At 41.1% G+C, this 16,043-nt stretch overlaps 1 pseudogene; it reads right to left on the bottom strand.

Moving 5' to 3' along the window:
- Positions 1-7,963: 7,963 nt before the first annotated feature.
- LOC136453653 (protein S-acyltransferase 8-like) lies at positions 7,964-15,639 on the bottom strand (annotated as a pseudogene).
- Positions 15,640-16,043: the final 404 nt, after the last annotated feature.

Below are 16,043 nucleotides of genomic sequence, written 5' to 3'. Positions count from 1 at the left end.
CTTCAGGGTCCTTAGCTCCAGCGCATATACAGCAACGTTCATCACAGTCATCAAGGTTGGGAGGCAAGTTGGTCCTAGGAAATTTAATGAAAGGGAAGGAGAAGGGGCAGCAGCAGCCGCCTTCGGTAGGGATACAGGCGTCGGCCGGTTTGGGGACTGCTAGTTGGGGTTCGCAAAAAATTTATAACTAGCAGCCTTCCACACTAGTTGGAGAGTCACTTGAGGCAAGGCAGGTTGATGGGACATCGGATGGAGTGCTTGTAGGTGAGGATCAGTACCTTGGGGCTGTTCCTGAAGCTATGGTAGAGGCCGGAGTGTCAGTGGATGGCAATGTATTGGGAAGTGTTATGACGATGGCGATGTTGTCTGACGGAGAGCTTACTCTTGTGCGGCAAAGCAAGCGAAATGCGGACGTGGCTGATGTACACTCTCTTAAGAAGGTAGAAAAAAGAGTTGCCATAAAAAATCTTGAGGATCCCCAAGGTAATGCTAAGGCAGTTATTAATTTAGTGTGTTCTTTTTCTAGTGATCGTATTGAGCAAAATTTAGGAGGGGTGGGGATCAGTCTGGGTGGTAGTGAAAACTTAATTGCTGGTTCTATAGCTTTAATTAAAGATTTAGAAAAAGAGAGATTGAAACCTTCGTATGTTGGTAATTCAATTGATAAATAATGTGAATCAGAGGAGGATGAGGTCGATCCTGATACTTCCACCATCAGTTGACTCTGTGGCGACTTGATGGAGGAGGTGATGGACGATAGTAATGTGGGAGTTGATGGAGTACCTGTTCACATACCCAGCAAGGTGGCAAAAAATAAAAAGTTTAAGAAACTCCTTAATAGGAAGGCGTCAGCAAAGAAAAAATTATTCTAATGAAAGGGATCTTCTAGAATCGCAGAGGTCTATGTGACCTGGCTAAACATACATTTTTACATGATGTGGCCAAAGATAAAAGACTTGATTTTATAGCTTTATCAGAAACCAACAGGAATAGTTTCTCAACTCAGTGTTTGGAAAATTTCTGTGCAGGGACTGATTTTGTTTGGCATTGGCGATGTCCCCGAGGTATGTCTGGGGGATGCTAATGGGAATAAATCGAGAAAGCTTCAAAGTAGAAAATATTATTGATGGGGATTACTACATAAAATTTGTCTTAAGAAATAAGGTAGATAGTTTTTGATGGGCCCTTTTGTCGGTCTATGGCGCAGCACAGGAAGAGCACAAAGAGATTTTTTTATCAGAGTTAGTATGTGCTTGCACTAACTGCGGGGATCTACCTTTTATAGTAGGGAGGGATTTCAATATAATTAGGAACCCATCGAAAAAAATAATTCAAGGTATAATAATAAATGACCACTTCTCTTTAATGCCATTATTGAAACTCTAAATCTAAGGGAACTAGAAATGATGGGTAGAAAGTTCACTTGGGCTAATTATGCTGAAATTCCAACCTATGAGAAATTAGATAGTATTTTGGTGACAACCGAATGGGAACAAAAATTTCCGTTGGCGACCGTCTAGGCTCTCACTCGAGAAATCTCTGATCACACACCACTCTTACTTGATGTAGGGGAACCATCTCACAGAGGCGACGCTGGGAATTTTAAATTTAAGCAAGGGTGGCTGACAAGGGATGTTTTTTTTGATTTGGTAAAAGAGGTGTGGGAGTCTGAGAATAGGGGTAGAACACCCTTGGAACGGTGGCAGTCTAAGATAAGGAGGTTGCGACGTTCTCTTAGAGGTTGGGCTAGAAATTTAGTCTCCCAAAACAAGAAACATAAACTAGACCTGATGAATAAAATAGATATCCTCGATAGAAAGGCAGAAACAACTTTGCTATCATCTCAGGAGGTAGAGCTTAGATACCATCTTAAAGGGCAATTAACTAAGTTGCTAAGAGAGGAGGAGATTTATTGGCTCCAACGATCAAAAGCAACAAAGTTGTTGCAGGGAGATGATAATACTAAGTATTTTTATATGTTAGCAAATGGGAGACATAGAAAAACAAAAATCATACAACTAGAACAAGAAGAAGGAATTATTGTTGGGGTGCGAATTTGAAAGATTATATAACCGATTACTACAAAAGATTGTTTGGACCTCATTTACATAATTCTTTCTCATTGTACGAGACTCTGAGGCATGATATACCTCAAGTGTCGGAGGAGAATGAAGTATTGGTGGCTCCATTCAGTGAGGAAGAGGTCAAAATGGCAATCTTTGATATGGAACATAATAAGGCACCAGGTCCGGATGGCTTTCCGGCAGAATTTTACCAATTCTTTTGGGATGTTGTCAAGCAAGATTTGATGAGTCTCTTTTATGAATTCTATATGGGGAGACTGCATATTCATAGTTTAAATTTTGGGGTAATTACACTATTACCCAAGATCACAGATGCGACTAGGATACAACAGTACAAGCCTATTTGTCTCTTAAACGTGTCGGTTTTTACGAAGGTGTTAAATAATATAATTTTGAAAATGGCGGATAAGTTGATAGGTCCGTCTCAGACGGCTTTTATTCTGGAAAGATATATAATGGAAGGTGTTGTAATTTTACATGAAACAATACACGAGCTGCATAGGAAAAAGAAAGATGGAGTGATCCTAAAGCTGGATTTCGAAAAAGCGTATGATAATCTTAAGTGGCCTTTTATACAACAAGTCTTCAGAATGAAAGGATTCTCACCGGTTTGGTGTGAATGGATTTCAAAAGTCATGTCTAGAGGGAGTGCTGCAGTAAAGGTCAATGATAATTTAGGCCATTATTTTCAAACAAGAAAAGGAGTGCGGTAAGGGGACCCGTTATCTCCAATCTTGTGTTAACATAGTGGTTGACATGCTGGCTATACTCATTTCACGAGCAAAAGAGGCCGAACAAATCCATGGAGTGGTTCCACATTTGGTCGATGAAGGACTCTCAGTCCTTCAGTATGCGAATGACACTGTTATCTTTATGGACAATGATTTAGAGAGGGCCAAAAACATGAAACTCTTGCTTTGTGCCTTTGAGCAATTATCGGGAGTCAAAATCAATTTCCATAAGAGCGAATTATTTTGTTATGGAGCAGCTAATGCTAATCAATTGGAATATACACAAATTTTTGGATGTAATATAGGATCATTTCCTTTTAGATACCTAGGAATTCCTATGCATCATCGAAAACTAATGAATAAGGACCGGAAACATATGGAAGAAAGATTTCAAAAGAGACTGAGTGGTTGGAGGAGTAAGATGCTTTCGGTGGGTGGAAGGCTTGTCCTCATTAACTCGGTTCTGAGTAGTCTTCCTATGTTCATGATGTCCTTCTTTGAAATATCTAGAGGAATTTTGAAAAAAAATTGGATTATTTTAGATCTCGGTTCTTTTGGCAAAGCGATGAACATAAGAAGAAATATAGATTGACAAAATGGGAAGTAGTATGTACACCAAAAGACCAAGGAGGATTTGGTGTCCTAAATCTAGGTGTCCATAATAAGTGCCTCTTAAGCAAGTGGCTTTTCAAACTGATAAATGGTGATGGTGTCTGGCAAAAGTTGCTTAAAAATAAGTATTTAAAGGACAAGACTTTGACTCAGGTTCAATACATGCCCGGGGACTCTCAGTTTTGGGCTGGCCTTATGAAGGTCAAGGGTGAGTTCCTGTCGATGGGTAGGTTTGATTTAGGTGATGGATCCCAAGTGTGTTTTTGGGAGGATTCGTGGATAATGCCACGCCCTTTCAAGACGCTCTTTCCGTCACTGTATAACATTGTGAGAAAGAAAAGTGTATCTGTTAAGACGGTACTGTCTACGACACCGTTAAATGTAGCTTTCAGGAGATCTCTGATGGGGGTTAATATGCAAGCATGGCACAGTGTAGTGGCCACGGTTGCAGATGCACACTTAAGAAACCAAAGGGGTCGCTTTGTGTGGGGCTACATCAGAAAGGGTTGTTTTTAGTTAATTCCATGTACAGAGCATTATTAGGTATACAGGCTTTACCTTACAACACTTTAATTTGGAAACTTAAAATACCCCTCAAGATTAAAGTCTTTATGTGGTACTTATACGAAGGCGTAATCTTGACCAAGGATAATTTAGCTAGGCGACAGTGGCAAGGAGATAAGAAGTGTTATTTCTGTTCCACCAATGAGACCATACAACATTTACTCTTTGACTGTCATTATGCTAAATTTATGTGGAGAATTGTTTTTATTTCCTTTAACCTGAAGCCCTCAACTAGTATACAGAACTTGTTTATAGGTTGGTTGGAAGGGTTAAATAGGAAAAGGAAGTCTCAAATTCTTGTGGGTGCAAGTGCCATTTGTTGGCCTCTTTGGTTAACTTGGAATGATGTTGTGTTTGACAAGACCATAGCACCGTCTTATTTGCAGGTTATCTTCAAGGGAATGTATTGGACCAGGTACTGGACATTACTTCAGAAAGAGGAGGATCGCCATTTCATGAAGGCGGCCTGTAGGACTATTGAGACGGCCGTGATGGAGGTGTTTGCTAGACACGGTTGACGTTTAGCAACAAAATTGCTCTTTAGTCTTTCCTTTTGAGAATTTGTTGTATTCATGGCTCAAAACTTCGTGTTTGAGATTCCTTGGACTTTTTTTTGCTCGCTTGTAATAATGAACAACCATATGCATTAGTCGATGCAGAAGCTGGGATATTAATATATTCTCTTTTCTAAAAAAACTTCTTTTTCACTGTCCTTTTGCCCAGGCTTGTTGGTTCACTCTAAATGTTTACATACCAAGCTCCAGTGACATCTTGATGATTCTGGAAGGTGTCAAAACTCAGATCAATCAGCCTTTTTTTCATGGAAATAATCATTACTATGTGCTGGGCCATTTGGATTTTGCGCAATGATATCATTTTCAAGAATCTTCCTCATTCCATCCAAAGATGCAAGTTTGTGTTTAAGAAGGAGTTTGCTCTAGTTATTCTAAGAGCAAAAGCAACTTTTCATCCTTTCATAGATTTATGGCTAGACAACTATGTGTAATTTCTGCTATTTTCTTTTTAACCTTTTTTTTCTTGACTTTACTCTGTAAGCCTGCATTTTTTTACTCAATAAATTTCAAGTAGGGGTTTTAAACCCCTCCTTTTTCCTAAAAAAAATTATGACACGGAAGAACTCCAAACAGCACGTGGGCGCCCTTTTGGAGCCTTGGAGGTGTGTTGCATCTTTAATTGGAGATGTGTCCTTTTTTCAGATCAAGTGTTTAGTCATAGGTGATGGAGTGCTATGTATATTATGGCTATGCACCACACGCCGCGCGCACAATGTAGCACTCGAGAAAGATAAAGAAGAAGAGAGAAAAAAAAAAGAGCGAGAGAAAGAGGAAGTAGCAACCTTACCAACTATCCTAGCTATATCCTCCACTGATTGTGTCAGATAGTAAAACATTATTTGTCTAAAAACATAATTAAGAACTCCGACGAAAGCCATGCAAGAAGTACGGTTTTGACATTTGCAGAGATGAGAGGAGCTTCCGAGCCTTGGAGGTGACCATTTGGCCATGCGTTGATGCGTATAATAATGTATTGACAACCAACTAATTAATCCGATGGAGGCCTGAGGCCCGAGGGCGAGGTCAATCTGACCTTCAGCGCCGCCACATGCATTCAAGGTCCTATTTCAACGCCTATGTTTGATCAACGCACGGCAACGGAATGAATGGATCAGACGGGAGGCAGCGTTCAGCGTATCTGCGAAACATTTACTACAAGTTTTAGGTTTCGCCACCACCGACACGTGACCTTGGAGTCACATGTTCTTGTGGAAACGATACGGCGTGCCAAGCATGCAAGAGAGACATTTTCCTTTGCCACTTGAACCCTCTTGTCTCTTCTCGATCTGCCATATGTACAAAATCCATTCATTTAATTTCTCCTCTCTGTTTTCACTTTTCCACTGATGCTTCGAGGAAAATATGGAGAGAGAGAGAGAGAGAAGCAAAGAAAAGATATATATACATATAAAGAGTCATAGAGAAGTATACTTCCATGTTCCATCTACGAAATAAAGAAAAAAAAGGTCGGCCTTTGGGGCAATTTTTTAGAAATTGCACCAGAGCAATCTTTTGAGGGCATTTCATTGTTAACTTCTAGAGGAACTTCTAAACAATGTAAAACCTTCACTTTCTTCTTGATCTTTTTGGAAAATTGTCTTCTTTTTGTATATGATGTTGTCGTCCATGCGACTAATCATATTGACCAGATGGTGAGGACAAAAGAGGAATATGTACTGCTGAAAGAGTTTTGGATGACAGAAGAGATTATGGGGTTCTGAACAAGTGGCAAAAGGAAAAATCTCGCATTTACTGTGCCGGCCTTTGAACATAACGGTACCGGTCCAATGGTTACTAGTCGGAAATCTACTTCTTCTAGATCAAATGGTACAGCATCGCATCATGAGTATGCATGCTAACCAAGGCACGAAACAGTATCGTCGACAATGACCTTCAAAAAAAAGTATCGTCGACAACGGCATCATCATTGAGGACCGGCCCCACAAGTCATTGACGTACATAGACATAGTATTTTAGTCGTTTACTGCAACTTTGACTAGGGTAGGTTGTCGCTGTAGATGGTTGAGCAGCGAGGCCTCGGCAGGTCGAAGGGAAATTGCCATAAATGGACGAGGCAAGAGGATAATGGAAACCGACCAGCGGCCGGTTCACCGTCGCCCACCATGGCGGCGTCGTCCCATTCGAATTCGAGGCCACCAGCTAACAGGAATATCCGTCGAGTGTTCTCGTCAGTGGCTTAGGAGTCAGGATTTTGACCAAAAACGCGTGTACGGTTGCAGCGCACACAGATCATCTCGCCAAGTTGCCACTTGAAAGAGAGCAATGAAGGCAAGTCCACTGGTTCACACGACCCCGGTCAAGGGCCAGTCGGTGTCCGTCACAGCTCCGCTCAGGCTCAGGCGTGCAGTGCAGTGCAGCCACTCGCCTGGCCCACTCCAAAAGAATTTTGTGGCTGCAGTGCACTCTCCAAGACGCCATGTCGCCGAGCGTGACAGACTGACAGAGTTTTTTGAAAACAACTGACAGAGTGGCTTGAAAACCTGCGGCATTTTTAACTGCTCACTGCTCATCAAAAGAGATAATCCGGGCCATTTGATACACAAGTTGACATCCTTGGGCATCCATCAATCAATATCTTGCACCGAAACAAAAATGTCAGCCTCCTGAGCTCTGGGTGGACTTCTGCATAGTTGGTCACATGCATTGAGGTCTTTTTTCTGAAAAATACTGTGAACACTTGAGGCCTTGAGGGGAAAAAGAACAAACGATTGATGGGGCCACATTTTGCGTAATCTGAGGCCCTGATACACGACTTGACTAAGTGATAGAACCGACATTCCATGATATTATTTTATCATCAACTCCCAAACTTTTCTTTGGCCTACCAACGCAGGACCATTTTGAAGCAGATATTGCGTTGAACTGACGAGGCGAGGAGAGGAACTGACAATTTTGGTGTCTTCAGAGTTCGGCATTATATTTTCAACACCGACCAAAAGCTCAGTGTCCAAGTCTAAATCCGCAAGCCAACAAGGAAGGTTTGGCATGAACACGGTTAGCATTCAAAGACAGCTGTGATTCTGGTGGCCATAGCATCATGCCAATCTTGCTGCTGTTCTTTTTCTGGACCGAGGAAACTAATGCTGAAGTCGACAACATGAGCTGAAAGGCAATGACTTCTGCCTGCGAGGAACCGAAAGACCACTGAAGTTCAGAACTAGTATATCAATGATGCAATCTGAATTCATACACCATCTTGAGGTTTCTCGACCAAGATACTATACACAAACATCATCGGAAAGATCCGGGGGTAAGAACTCATCACAAACGCTGGTTGAATTATTGAAATGCACAAGAGAACCTACAGGTAGCATTTACTTAAAAAAAAACTACAGGTAGCATCCTAAGTATCCTGCATTAGCGATTTACATACAAAAAGAATAATGCTGGAACCACCTGAGGAGACAGCATTTGCCCTACTTATGAACTAAACAAACACACATTCATTAAACCATTGGAAACTGGCCATCTCTGCTGGAAGCGGTCGAGTAAACAGGCATCCATCCTGCTAGAAGAGGTCTGAGCAGATAAACTAGAAACTAATGAGCATCTCTGGTGCAGATTCAGAGGTTGAAACACTTGTTATGGTGACTTCTTGTGGTATAACCCGAATTATGCTTCTTTGAATCCAACTTGAGTGTTTTTCTTTTACCTTGTTTCTAACTCTACATATGTGCATCTGTATTGTCTTTAACTTTTGGATCTGAAACTTTGCATTCCACCTCGTTAGCATCCCCGCCTCCCATTTCAATATCAATGTCCTCATGGTTATGCCTCTGTGAAATCTTCATCAGATCACCATCAATATCAAGGTCATCTCCCACTTTTGGTCGAGGACCACCAACTCGTTCTTCTTCAGCCTCTCCAGCATGGTTAGCTGGTGGAGCTCGCACATCCTCTTGTATGTGTGCCCGGAACTTATGTTTAGAAGGCTCTATCTTGGCACAGACTACTTCTTGAAAGTTACTCAGACACCCTTGATCATAGACATTATGCCTGCCATCTGACCTGTACCGAAATTTTTCTTATGTGGTCTGAAAAACAAAGTGGCAATAAAGATGTTAGGGCTGGTGTACTGTAAAGGAAACTGCTACGGGTAGCCAGCCACGTAGGCCCTTTGGATTGGGCTGATACTGTAGCAGTGCTGCAGTGGCCTCGTGAACTATAACAGCTAGATTGATTGTTTCTTGTTTGACGCATCTCTCTTTTTATAGAGAGATCTATTTGGCTCCCAAGGACGAGATCCAATCTACTAACAAATCATATCCTATCTCTAACTAACCCTAAACCTAAGGGAGATGATGCTATATTCCGGGAGGCCACTGTAGTGCTGCTATAGCAGAAACATTGGGTACCGTTTAGTTCCACTTCGTTTTGCAAAATTTTTCAAGATTCCCCGTCACATCGAATCTTTGGACGCATGCATGAAGCATTAAATATAAATAAAAAATAAAACTAATTATACAGTTTAGACGAAATTCACGAGACGGATCTTTTAAGCATAATTAGACTATGATTGGACACTAATTGTCAAATAACAACGAAAGTGCTACAATACCATTTCGTCAAAAAATTTACAAACTAAACAGGCCCTTGGTTTTCAGTTGGAATCGGAAGGTTAGATTGAGATAACCCAAACAAGATTTTTCTGTACATAAATAACACAATAAATATCCATATATAATCATGCGAGATAAACAGTTTAGTCTCTCACAACCTCGGATAAAAACAATGTAATTTAGCACCACAGCAGAAGCCTGTGTGGTTGCCTTAAACTCCCTATGATGCCACTACCTTGCAAGGACAAAAGAGAGTGAGTTCTCAAATTATCTAAGATATGTGCTTTTCTGCAAGAGTAAAACAGCCTTGTCCCACATCAATGCACAACAGTAAAAGCATATTGGGAAAGATAGATAAGGAGGCCTTAATAATTTAGTTGAGATAGGAATTGCCTTTCCCACAACTAAAAATTTAACAGTTCCTAGAATTTGTTCTTACAAAGCAAACAACTCAACAACAACAACAACAACAAAGCCTTTCAGTCCCAAGTAAGTTGGGGTAGGCTAGAGTTGAAACCCACCAAGAGCCCCAAGTCACGGTTCAGACACTTCAATAGCTGCTTTCCAAACACTCATATTCAAACATAGATCTCTAGGTATATCCCAAGCTTTCAAATATCTTTTTAATGCCTTCCTCATGTCAATTTCGGTCTTTCTCTACCTCTCCTCATATTATTAGCTTGACTTAGGACTCCACAATGCACTGGTGCCTCTAAAAGTCTCCTTTGGACATGACCAAATCACCTCAACTGATATTGGACAAGCTTTTCTTCAATTGGTGCTGCTACCCTAGGCGATCACGTATATCATCGTTCCGAACTCGGTCCATTCTTGTGTGACCACAAATCTATCGCAACATACACATTTCCGCAACACTCAGTTGTTGAATATGTCGAATCCTTGTAGGCCAATATTCTGCTCCATACAACATAGCCGGTCTAATCGTTGTTCTATAAAACTTGCCTTGTAGCTTTTGTGATACCCCTTATCACAGAGAATGCTAGAAGCTTATCGTCACTTGATCCACCCTGCTTTGATTCTATGGCTAACATCCGCATCAACATCTCCATCACTCTGTAGTATCGATCCCAGATACCGAAAGGTATCCTTCTTAGGCACTGCTTTACCTTCCAAACTCACATCTCCCTCCTCCTCCACTAAAGTCGCATCTCATGTATTCAGTTTTAGTTCTGTTCAATCTAAAACCTTTAGACTCAAGGGTCTGCCGCCATAACTCTAGTTTTCTATACTCCTGCCTGGCTTTCGTCCACTAACACTACATCATCAACGAGCAACATACACCAAGGGATATCCTCTTGTATGTTCCTGGTAACCTCATAAATTACCAAGGCAAAGAGATACGGGATTAAAGCTGGCCCTTGATGAAGTCCAATTTTAATCGAAAAATAATTTGTGTTACCATCATTTGTTCAAACACTAGTCACAATATTGTTGTACATGTCCTTGATGAAGGTCACGTACTTTGATAGAACTTTATGTTTGTCCAAAGCCCACCACATAACATTTCTTGAGCCTTCTCCAAGTCAATGAAAACCACGTGGAGGTCCTTCTTCTGCTCTCTAAACCGCTCAACAACTTGTCTTATTAAAAAGATTGCTTCTGTGGTTAACCTTTCAGGCATGAAACCAAATTGGTTTGTTGATATCTGCGTCGTTCCTCGTAGGCGCTGCTCAATAACTCTCTCCCATAACTTCATAGTGTGGCTCATCAACTTAATTTTCCGATAATTAGTATAACTTTGGATATCTTTCTTGTTCTTATAGATTGGTACCAATATGCTTCTTCTCCGCTCCTCAGGCATCTTGTTCGATCGAAAGATATTGTTGAACATCTTGGTTAGCCATACTATAGCTATATCCCCAAGACATCTCCACACCTTAATTGGGATACCATCAGGGCCCATCACTTTGCCCCCTTTCATCATTTTCAAGGCTTCTCTGACCTCCGATTCTTGAATTCTCTGCACAAAGCGCCTGTTAGTTTCATCAAACGAGTCGTCCAGCTAAACGGTGGTGTTCTCGTTCTCACCATTAAACAATTTATCAAAATACTCTTGCCATTTATGTCTTATCCCATCCTCCTTCACCAAGAGTTGCTCCCTCTCGTCCTTTATGCACTTGACTAGGTTGAAGTCCCTTGTCTTCCTATTGCGAGCCCTATCTATTCTATAAATGTCCTTCTCTCCTTCCTTCGTACTCAAACGTTGGCAAAGGTCCTCATAGGCCCGCTCCTTTGCCTCACTCACCGCTCGTTTTGTAATCTTCTTTGCCACCTTATACTTCTCTATGTTGTCTGCACACTTGTCATGATACAAGCGCTTATAGCACACCTTTTCCTTAATAGCCTTTTGCACATCTTCATTCCACTACCAAGTGTCTTTCGAGTCGCATCCGCTCCCTTTGATCACTCCAAGCACCTCTGAAGCAACCTTCCGAACGCATATTGCCATCTTCTCCCACATATTGTTTGCATCGCCTTCATCCTTCCAAGGGGCCTCTTCAATGACCTTTTCCTTAAAGACTTTGATGCCTCCCCTTCTAATTTCCACCACTTCGTTCTAGCAACCCTAGCTTGTTTGTTCCCATGAGCTTGCACCAAAAAGCGGAAGTCAGCCACCACCAGCTTGTGTTGAGCGACCACACATTCTTCAGGTATCACCTTACAGTCCACGCATGTTCGTTTATCCCTCCTTCTTGTAAAGACAAAGTCGATTTGACTAGAGTACTGGCCGCTACTAAAGGTCACTAAATGGGACTGTCTCTTACGAAAGAAAGTGTTAGCTATCATCAGATCAAAAGTTATGACGAAGTCTAAGACTTTTTCTCTCTCCTGGTTCCTACTACCATATCCGAAACCCCCATGAACCACCTCGAAACCTGCACTTGATGTACCTACATGGCCATTAAGATCACATCCTATAAAGAGCTTCTCGCTACTAGGGACAGCTCTAACCAAATGATCTAAGTCTTCCCAAAAAAGCCGCTTAACACTCTCATCATGGCCTACTTGGGGGCATACGCACTAATTACGTTTAAGACCATATCACTAATGACAAGTTTAACTAAGATGATCCTATCCCCTTGTCTTCTTACCTCCACCACACCATTCTTGAGGCTCTTATCAATCAAAACTCCTACTCCATTTTTATTTAAAGTTATCCCTGTGTACCAGAGTTTGAAGCCGGTATTGTCCACCTCCTTCGCCTTCTGCCCCTTCCATTTAGTCTCTTGGACGCATAAGATATTTACACACCTCCTAACCGCTGTGTCCACTGACTCTCTTAACTTACCCATAAGGGACCCTACATTCCAACCATCTAAACGGATCTTAGATGGCTCGACTAGCTTCCTTACCCTTCGCACCCGCCGAGGTAGGTGTGAAGACCCTTGCTCATTTTGCACCACACCCGGACGCTGATGTGGCACGCCACTAAGGATGCGACGACCCGATCCTTGCTCACTTGACACCGTGCCCAGATCACAACATGGCGCGCACGGGGCTGACGGCCTGGCCCTTGCTCATTTAATACCATACCCGGGTTCCGACATGGCGCGTCGCTAAGAGGGTTACGCCCCAACGGGATTCTTTTGGATGATAGGAACTTGCAATCATAGATAAAAGAATTCAAAGTGTAGACAAATAGATAAACCACTAGGCAGAAACAAATGAAGATAGAGAATTAATATCAACAGACCAACCTGGTTTGTGCTGATGAGATACGTATGAAATCCTGTGAGCCCACCAACAGACCAGAGAGAGATAAAACAGTATACCATTAGTGCTAGAGAAGCAGGGGAATGTTGCAATGCTTTCCAAAGTGTAGGATAGTCTCCATCCATGAGAAACTTGATGTACAAGGCCGATATAGCAAACACATAAATGCAGAGGAGACTTGAAGAGACAACAGATAGGAAAAAATAACGGTAATTGCGCTGCACAATGGACAAGTAGAAATCAGAAAGTAAAGAGGTAAAAGATGGAGTGACTTAATCAATTTAGAATGAAGGAAATAATTTCAAGAAATGTTCATGGGAACCACATTTCCTCAATATCAGATGCATAAGTTGTTCAAATGAGAAGATTAACAAAATAAAACCTTATCATAAAAGATCTTCACATGGATGTGAGCAACTTTTCTCTTCATTCTAGTTTGGTGGAGTTACTATGTCAGATCGAACATGCAAATTATAAACTGGGCACATTTTATTTAAGAAATGATCATTTTTTCCCTTTTGCTTAAGACATGGCAATTCTGTTTTTAGTGCACTCATTATTTTCTTATATAAATATGTATCCATGGAATGCAAAATTCATCATTTGATTCCAATACTATAGCTTACCTTTCCAATGCATTGTTCTACCCATGGGCAGTGATGATCAAAGCGTTCCACACAATTGTTGCAAATGGAACAGTGTGAACACCGAGGAGGGCGAAAAACCATACAAGTTTCACAATACTTTACTTTCACAGGCATCCCATTTACTATAACTTCTTTTACACGAGGAAACTGTAGTATTCCAGGTGTGTCAGTAAGAGACAAATTATCGTAGTGAATTGGATGTGAAGCACGAGGTACAATGCCAGGATCCCAAGCGGCAGCGGTGAAGAGTAACAGAAGCACCTACACCAAAAGTGAAGGCAATAACACACAAATTTAGGAGTCATAATTTTTTTGAAATCCTCACACAAAAATACCAGCAAGAAACAGCATCAGAATACTTACATAGATTGTGAACACTATTGCTATGACAAGAATTGCATATCCTGCATCATATGCATGAAACTGATGACGGAGATGATGTGCGACAAACACACAAAAGATAGCAACCGGGATAACAATGAGGGCAACAGAAACACCTAGAGATTTAACATCAGGTCCAAATATCAATCGCCCACCAAAGAAGAACCTCTGCAGACAAGACACATGAGTCGGTTTTTTTCTCTCGAACATGCTGAAGAATTGCGTGTCATTGTATTAATGGGTGGAAAACAAGAAACAAGACACACGAGTCAGTTAGAGGATACTGAATCAATAATATGAGACAGCATGAATGCCAAAAAAACAACGATCTCAAAGATAGAATATATGGCAAAAGTATATATATATATAGCACATCGGATCTAAACAACAAGCCAAGTTCACACAGCAGAGAATGTGATACTGTGATAGTTGGTTTCATGCTAGCCACCGTTTTTTCCCCTTGAGCACACAAGAGAGTTAAGAGTGAAAATGTATACTAGAAATTATATATGCACCAGAAATGAAAAGGAACGGCCCTGTAAAAACAACCCTAATGGGGATACCCAGCTAGCAGTGAAAATCCTTTTGCCCTGGCATCACAACATAGCCAGGCTTCTTCACCAGCCAGCTGCATGACCCTTTGAGTGCTCGGTCTTGCACCATTGAATACACAATTGTTATAGTTTTTCCATACATATTGGCCAGTGACACATAGGACTGCAACCTAGCCAAATCTAAAATAAAGGACATGATCTAAGAAAGAATACATTTCTTGGTGCGGTTGTGACAGATGTGTGGCACATAGCATATGAACAACGATGTGACATCAGTGTCACAGTGTGCAACATTCTGTAGTACTCAATTACTTAGTTATTATACTTGTCAATGTCACTTCCAATTCATCAATCTTGTAACTGTTATACTCATGAACTCAACACATATATTGCATATGAGAACAATAGAGATCCAACACTCATACAGCTATCATCATACAAATCTCAGTAAATGAGACAACATTGGCTGTATGACTGCTGAGATAATTAAAGAAGAAAAAGAAACTGCCATGGCCAAGATGCTGTCCTGTGGAGGTTAGCTCAATTCCACTATTTGCAAACTTAGAAACTTGTTGGCCAACATTTTGTTTAGACCTGTGATGCATTTGAAAAGATGTGGCTGCAGCAGAAGGAAAACAAAAGGTTGCACTGAGCACTAAACGAAGTAAATACAGAAATTTCGAATGATTCTCACGTTATCCCCCTTCCAAGCTTGGTACACCCGCTGCTGTGGCTGCGCCATGTGCAATTGCAAGTTTGCAACCCAACAACCAGCTTCAATCCCCCTGAAGCAGAATGAGGGTTCAGACCTTACTCCGAAATTTTGAAACAGTATATATGCAGCCGCACGTGGAGACTGTCAGACTAGAGTACAAGTCGTATGTTATCAACTGAGATTGGCCTTGCCCCCTGCATAAGAACGGGAAGAACCAAGATAAACCAGTTTAGTGAAAGGTCCACGCAGTATAAAAATTAGCAAAAACACCGAATGGATAGGGTTATAGGGGGAAATTTACATGGATTTGATTGCTTATTTTGCTGCCATTTTTTTTTTTTTTTTTTGTGTCGGGAACAGACGAATTTAGGAAAATCCGTCCGAACAAGCTAGGGTTACTTACAAACAAAGAAGAATTCAAAAACAAATACAGATGGGTCTCCTCCGCTGTGCCGTTGCCGCCACGCCAGTCGAATCCAGTAGAGGGGGAGGAGGAGCGCAACTCCTCTCCCGGTCCAACCAAAAGAAAACGGAGGGAATTACTTGCGTGCCATTAAAAAAGATCGCAATATCATGTGAGTCCCTAGAAAAGTTCAGCGGTCTTTAGCGCCACTGTTTCAACTTTTTTGTGCCCTCCATACCACTGCTGTCAGTTTGGGCTCTAATACCGTCAAACTGCAGGTGTGAAAACTCGAAAATACCCTTAAATATAAATATATCATTAATTTTTTTGGGCATCTTAACAACTTCAAATGAAAAAACTCAAAACTAGAAAGTTATAGATCTATAATTTTTATATAAAAATTATTTTCATTTAATTCCACAAAAAATATGATTTTTCTAAGATATATTAATCATATCAAAT

The sequence above is a fragment of the Miscanthus floridulus genome, chromosome 5 (assembly GCF_019320115.1).
Source record: "Miscanthus floridulus cultivar M001 chromosome 5, ASM1932011v1, whole genome shotgun sequence".
In the NCBI taxonomy this organism is placed as follows: domain Eukaryota; kingdom Viridiplantae; phylum Streptophyta; class Magnoliopsida; order Poales; family Poaceae; genus Miscanthus; species Miscanthus floridulus.
Note: the sequence above shows the minus strand (reverse complement) of the source record. Positions and strands in the feature narration are given on the sequence as shown.